Source organism: Psammomys obesus, unplaced genomic scaffold (genome assembly GCF_907164565.1).
Source record: "Psammomys obesus unplaced genomic scaffold, mPsaObe1.curated_primary_1811, whole genome shotgun sequence".
In the NCBI taxonomy this organism is placed as follows: domain Eukaryota; kingdom Metazoa; phylum Chordata; class Mammalia; order Rodentia; family Muridae; genus Psammomys; species Psammomys obesus.
This window is the reverse complement of record NW_026585691.1, coordinates 1-7,704: the sequence shown is the minus strand read 5'-3', so window position 1 is coordinate 7,704 and position 7,704 is coordinate 1. Positions and strand designations below refer to the sequence as shown.

The window sequence follows — 7,704 nt, the reverse complement described above, 5'->3', positions numbered from 1 at the left end:
AAACCTAATATGCAAAATATTGCTGCTGCAAAAAGTGTACGTTTCCTCCTTCCCTTTACAAAATAATCTGTGGAAAAGTCTGAAACCCCCTCAGCCTTGGTGAACACACCACGCTGTTCACACCCTTCAGCCAGTGACAGTCCATTTGGAACACAGTTGCGAAATCGCTGCAAATTACTTAATGCCAATGCATTTTCTGTCCAATGTTGCCATCTAGAGTAGAAATGTGAAACTGGGTGTATTTGGTAGCTACTAAAGCCTTTACAAACTAAACCGTAAGGCTGCTTGCTGATGAAGCAGCCACTTAGGCGAAGATTTTTCCAAAAACTAGGTGGAATGGAAGGAGTCATCAGAGGGAGGTGTCCACAGTGCAGAAGTTGTGACAATATGGCTGCTAACAGATACTGGCTATTGGAATGTAAGGACGTTTTCACTGCTGGCAATTTCCATATTGTCCCTGGCCGTACACATAAGGCCTCTGCTGGGGTGGCTGGGGTGGTCCTGGCTGTGTTGATCTATAGCTCCCATATTGCTGACCTTGACCCTGAGGATAATTAGGAGACTGTGGACCTGGACTGCCCTGGGCAGGATCACTGCCCTGCTGCTGCCCTGGGTACTGCTGCTGTTGGGGTGGGTACCCTGCTGTGGCGGTGGTCCCTGATAAGCATCTTGCTGTTGGCTGTACTGTGAGTTTCTATCAGGGTAATAGTGCTGGTTCATGCCTTCTGGAGAACTTGTCCACTATAATAGTCTTCCTGGCCTGAGTTCTGCTGTGGTGGGCCCTGCTGCAGAGGTCTATAGGGAGGCATTTGCCTCTGGCCAACATGTGATTGCTTTGGTTAACTTGACCCATCATCCCCATGGGGGGCTGTCATCCTTGGTAATGCTTCCCACCTCCAGGTGGCATGTTGTACTGCTGAGAAGGAGGCTGCCGATGCATCATGGGACCTTGATTTGGTTGCATATTCATGTTTGGTCTGGGACCATAGTTTCCCATTGGCTGCTCTTGACTTGTCGTCATCTGGCTGTGCACAGGCATGCTCTGTGATGATGGCACAGAATGGTTGTAACCTCCCATGGAGCCATGGCTACTTGAAGGCACATTCATGGAACTGTTTGTCATGTGGAGCTGACTGGGTCCAGGTTCCTGCATTGGCGTATGGTTAGGCCGAGGCATCTGGCTGTTCATCTGGTTCTGCATGTGTGCTGAAGGCATGTTGTGAGAGCGGGGAGGGGGCAGAGGGCTGCTCTGACTCATCCCTTCAAGACCGATAGGCAGGCTCTGTGTGGGCGGTGCTGGTAAGAGAGACTGAATGTTTTGATTGGAATCTGTTATGGTAGCAAGGGTTACCAGGCTTGTTGCAACATCTGCCGGCAGTGGGAGCCCTCGGGGGCCTTTCTTCCATCCTGGTGGTCCATTACACACTGAATAAGATGGTCAGTTTTTATGCAGCGTCTTCTGGATGGTGGCGGGGGTGATCTCCCCTTTGCTCTGCAATCTCAGGGCAGCAAATGATCTGTGAGTCCAGAGTGCTCCAGGCCAGTTTAATATTTTTATGGTGACCCTGATATTTGATCGAGTGGGTCTCTGATTCGTGTGTCTTCTCTTGTGTGCTTTTTCTTTTGTCAATGTGATAATTTTTGTTTTATCTTATTGTGTTTCATTTTGATATGTTTTGTTGTTATGTCTTAGAAACCTTTTTTTTTCTTTTTTTCTGCAATGACAGGTGATCGGTGATCTGCACAGGATGGGAAGAACTGGGAGGAGTGTTCTAAGGAAAGCATAATCAGGATATATTTTATGAAATAGAATCTATTTTCAGCAACTATTACAAAAAGAAAAAGAAAAAAAGATGTTCTGGCATCTGATTACCAATTGATTTTTGTCTCTGAATCCATCCTGGTGATGCATTATATTTCCTAATGGAAATACGTGGAACAATCCCTTAATTTTGAAAAAAAAATTGATGTTTTATTTTAAACTAAAAATAGTTTATTGTAAGGATCTCACAAATAAAAGCATTAGAGAAATACAATGAATTGGCCATTCAAAGGCACACTTGCTGAGACCAAGCCCTGAGTATTTCAAGAAACCTCAACACAGTTGGCATAGCCAAACGAAGGCGGGGCTCTGCCAGGGAGCCCACACTGCTACCAGCGATTACTTTTGTCTGCCCATGCACTAGAAACAAACAAGGCAATGACAGCGCTGAAACGAGAAACATAATTATTTTTACATCCTCTTTCATGAATCATGGATCCTTTTACGTATTTATCATCTAATATTACCTTTCCTGCTTTTCTTTATAAATTTTATTCTGAAGTTATATTTATACCATTTGTACATATGTAAGACATTATAGGATAGTATGTGTATATGAAGGAGAATGCAGGATTTTTTTCTTAACTCGAGTGAACAGGATTAATATTATCCATTATAAGTCTATCAATTTTCTTAAACATTTTTTGATTTCATACTTCATTATAGTAAAATTACAGTTAATTTTATATATGAAAATTTTAATATTTGATTTATTTGTTTATAAATACACAGGTGGCCTCGATTTCACTGCTGTAGGAAATAGAGCAGTGATGCTCTTGATGTGCACCTATTTCTATGGTACAATGTGGACTTTTCTGGGTATATGCTTAGGAGTGGACTACCTGGGTAAAATACTAGTTCCGTTTCTTCCTTGAGCTAGTGCAGATTCCTCCTCAGGTGGAGCCATCATTAGTTTAACCTGAAACTAAACATCTCTTTTCTACCTCCTCCATGAAAATTCCCTTTTAAAAGTACCAAACCCTATTCTGGAAACTGGGGGTCTATATGCCCCAGCTGCCTGCATATTTTTGGATTCCATAAAATTATTTGCTTGCTTTACTTCATCATGCCAACTGCCAACCAAAATATAGTGTTTCTGATATTTTTTGCCTTCAAAAGCTCCTTGTAACATGTGTTAGAAGCATGTCTGTGAGAAGAGTTTCTTACCAGGTAGCCACCAAACCCACTTAATACATATTCTATTTATACTTTAGTAGTGCTGAGTGATCGTTGGGGCTTTACCATACAACAGTCTTATATGGAAAAAATTATTAATAGCACAAAATACATTAGAGTGATAGTTCAACTAAAAACTACATCAGAATGAGTTGAGAGCTTTATGAAAATCACACCAGATAGACACGAACACATATCCTTGTGCACACTCATGTCAAGGCTTTTAGGGAGAAGAGGGTATGAAGAAATCTCACAGAATGCACACACACAAAAAATTGAAATAGGCAAAATACGTCAGCAGAAATGGGACGGAGAAGGACAATATCTGATGAATGAAAGTGACTGCAGAAATGTTCGGTGTCTCTGTTGAAACCATGATTATGGTAATCATGCACCACGCATTAGTCTAGAGTGGAAATGATAGAAAAGAGGGAAGTGCAACAGACATCCTAAGTGCAGTTATGTTGGAAGAAGCTCTTGGGACACCAAACTCTACTTACGCAGAAGACCGTCTAAAACCATTCTAAGTAGGATGAGATCCCCTAAAGAAAAAAAAGGCAGGAGCAGCTGGGAACCAGCACTGTGCTGGACCAAGCAGCCCCAGAAAGGGCATTATTGCTCCCCACGCGCATCAGCCATTCAGGGACAGTCAACTGGACAATCAGGAACTAGAACAAAGTGGCTATAAATATTGGGATTTGAAAACTTTAAGACAAAGTGGGGAGATAAGCTGAGGTCTTAGATACTACCAGACCCTAGGGGTCTCCTTGTCTCCATACAGAATTTGATAGAACATGGCACCGCAGAACATGATAGAAAATGGCTACAGCAGAAAACAGGAAGTATTCTATTAACTGCATTAGTACACGCCCAGAAAGACAGCTACCATACATTCTGTCTCAACGTGGTTTCATTGCTTATAGAATTGTTAGAATATGTGTTTATTTATATACAATTTCTATTTGGTTTATGTGGGATGAATGTGTGTTGACCCCAGGAAACTAGAAGGGAGTGTATAAGAGGGTGAGAAGTAGCCTCTATGAGAGAGGCTAGAGAATGTAGGAAAACATACATGAAATAAAGTGCTTACCACGAACAAGCTGGAATAAGAGCAGAGTAGTCAACAGAGGAAGGATTGGGCTAAACAAATCTAAAAATGAAAAATCTTTAAAAAAAAAACCCAGCTACTTTTAAGCTAATTTAAAACAAAAAATGTACAAAAATAAAAGAAAAAAAATAAATTTGATTTGAAATATCAAACTTTAACACATTTTTAGATAAAGAACATGATAACCTGCAATGCCTGAATGTCGCTACCAACCCGCAGAAGGCTGGCCACACCTGCTGGGTTAGAACAAGTACAATAAACAATAGTTTATGCTCCAATGGTAGTCTTGGGAGCATCAAGCAGCATAGGACATACATGTGCTTAAAACAGAATAGGATGAATTAATCACTATACAGATGATGCATTCCTACATCTATGTAGAACCTTGAAAATCTTATGATATATATATATATATATATTTATTATTATTTTTTTTTTGCTATATCTACTGGGTACCAAGTTATTTTTCACTTCTGAAATTTCCATGAAATATATGGTTTTGAGTTTTGTTTCCTGACTTAAAAAGTTAAAAATCACAAAAGAAGAAAGAAATTGAGTTTCGTTCAAGTTGTTGGTAGACTGGCAGGTGATGTATGTACATGAAACTCATAGACTCGCAACTGAGACCATGATCACACAGAACGTTATGCAGTATTTGTGAAGACTGATACTGACTGAGATGTGAATTCATTGAAATGTCCATCAGAACAGTAGCACCAACATTTTCTGTATTTGTAATTTTGCTGCTTCACCTGATGGTCAGACACATAGGAACACTGACATAGTTTAGAATATACACTGTCCAACACGGGGCAAGTGAAAGCTGGAAGCTTTTTAAAGTTCTTCCTCTCTGGAGTTCTTGCTTGCTGAGTAGCCAGGCACACTTCCAGGAAAGGGGCCTACCCTGCCACATTGGGGAGGACTGAAAAAGTTACAAGTATTGACAGGCTGCTTTACCCTGAGGGATTCGGTGCCCGGTGAGAGTCCTTGAATGATAATAACTAAGAAGAACCTGTGCTACGAGCTTCAGAATCCAGTAGTTGGGCATCCACTGGCATCCAGTGCAGGGAGCTGAGGAGCAATGTTCGCGAAAGGAAACAGTACTAATGTTTTCCATAGTGTGACCCCATAACTGTGCTTAGATCAGATCTGTGAGGTCCCTCTGCCCAATTGTAATGGATGCATGTCTTCACAGCCACAGTTTTCTGCACATGAAGGCTCACAGGATACTGGTTGCATCCGCTGGACTCTAATATGCTCACCGTGCCATATACAGTTCTTTGTTTATTTAACTTTTAAAGATACCCAACAAAATAACTGTTAAGAGTTACCTGTATAATGGAAAATAAAGTTCCTTGGAGTTAAGTATATATATATATATATATATATATATATATATATATATATATATATATATATATAAAGTATACAGTGTTCTAAGTGTGGTTTGTTGCGATAGAAAGCTTCACATCTCCCATTTTGATTTTCCAAGTATGAGATGGACCTGGTGTTTACAATGTCACAAAAATATGCATTGTTGTTATTGTAGCGGATAATATAGTGGTAACTATAGATTACTTAACAATGCTATGACTCTGTTCAAAATGCAACATGAAATACCAACAAGACTTATACAATTAATAATATAAGTAGAAAATATAGTTGTTGCTGTCGCTGTTGTTTTCAAGACAGGGTGTCACTCTGTGTAGCTCTGGCTGTCACGGAACTCAGTATGTATATATATGTATAGTATATATTGATTGTATTGCCCTCAAGCTCACAGAGATCTGCCTGTCCCTGCTTCTCAATTTCTATAATTAAATGTATGCACCACAATGCCTGATTATTTCATAATTCTTAAACTGATTAGTCTAATAAAATTTATGAGGTAGTCAAATAGAGGTGGTGCATGTGAGACATTACAGATCAGAATGATGTGAAACCTTAACCATTGTTCAATGAGATATAACAGTACTGTGGTTAATAAAAATATAGCTGAACTTCATAGTTGGATAGACCAGGTTATGTGTGTGACCTGCTTGGGTTGTGGGCATTCCCAGCTTTCTGCTCATCTTCGTGTACTTTATGCATTGATCTGGCTATAGAATGGTTCCCTTCCAATCAGCCTGCTGCAACTTCTCCAAGGTCAGGAAAGCCTGCACCAAGTGGACAGGGAGCCTCAGAAGGAAGAAGGAGCAGGAATAAGACTGACCTGGGCAGCATAGACTAAGCAGGCTGGAAGTCCCTCTGTGGTACAGTGGGTCAGTATACTAGTCAAGGTGCTCTAAAGAAACAACCAATACAGTGAATACATATTAAGGTGTTTACTTGCTTGGCTGACATGATGCGGTTTTTTTGTGTCCAACCATGGCTGTCTCACTGGAGAGGCTGAGTCAGTCATACACACTGCTGGCTGTTTTAGAAGTTTTCAATTTAGTACTGAAGGCCTGGAGGATTCTGGAAGTGTTGCTAGTCTTCAGTCTGCTTTGGAAGCTTGAAGAAATTGGTTCTAAAATCAGGAAAGAACTTGCCAGTGAGGGCAACAGGCAAACAGTGAAAGTTCCCTTTTTCCACGACCTTTTATGTGGGCTGCCCAGAAGGTGATGCCCAAGTTTAGGGTGAGTCTTCCTGCCTCAGATAATCTGATCAAGAAAGTCCCTCACAGGATGGAGCAGTAGCTTGTGTTTTAGTGGATTCCAGATCAACTATATAAATAACCAAAATGAGTCACCACAACCAGGCAGCTCTTGCACACGGCTCTCCAGTGTCGTGCTGCTGACTGTACAGCTGGGCAGGCTCTACTGAATAAGGCTGGCAGAAAACCTTGGGAGCAACGGGTCCTTCAGCACTCTTCAATTTCTCATTTTCTCAACATGTAACTTACAGAGTCCTATGTGAAAGTCTCATATCTGCTGCCAAGAAAGATCAAATGAATGAATCACAGCATTTCTTCCCTTTGTTTCACTGATTTTTTTTTAAGTCCCATAAGCTAGACTGGCCTGGAACTCACAGCAGTTCTCCTGCCTCAATCTTCCAAGTGCTGGGATTTGGGAAATGCACTACCATGGCCAGCAGCATTTCTGTCTTAAACATTTACTATTTATTCATATTGGGAGGCTTTAAACTCTTCCACTGGTTCTGTATACATTCTGTAGGAAGTTGAGAGCTACAGCTCCCCCCCCACTGTTCTCTAACAGATTGGTGAGCACTAGGACTGATTCCTGATCTAACTGTAATGTGGTTTCTGTTACCCAGTTTCCCTCCTGTTCTGCCTTCTACCGACCACTGTTCAGCTGTCTGTTTCTATGAAACTGACTTTTTAGATTTCATGTGTGCCCCAGTTTACCTTCTGTTGTGCTAAGCAACATTAACAAAATGTGGAGGAAATGTGAAATAAATAAGTTCATTTCCTCTTACAGCTGATAGTCTGCTATGAAAAGAACTGAAGTCAGGAACTAAAGCAGAGGCCATGGACGAACGCTGCCTACTGGCTTGCTCCTCATGGCTTACTTAATTTGCTTTCTTATACAATTGAAGACCACCTGCCCAGGGATGGACAAGCTCTCCCACAGTAATCATTAATCATGAAAAGGCTCCA

At 40.9% G+C, this 7,704-nt stretch overlaps 1 pseudogene; it reads right to left on the bottom strand.

Moving 5' to 3' along the window:
• Nucleotides 1–430: 430 nt before the first annotated feature.
• Nucleotides 431–4,889, bottom strand: LOC129670316 (protein SSXT-like; annotated as a pseudogene).
• Between the last annotated feature and the right edge of the window lie 2,815 nt (nt 4,890–7,704).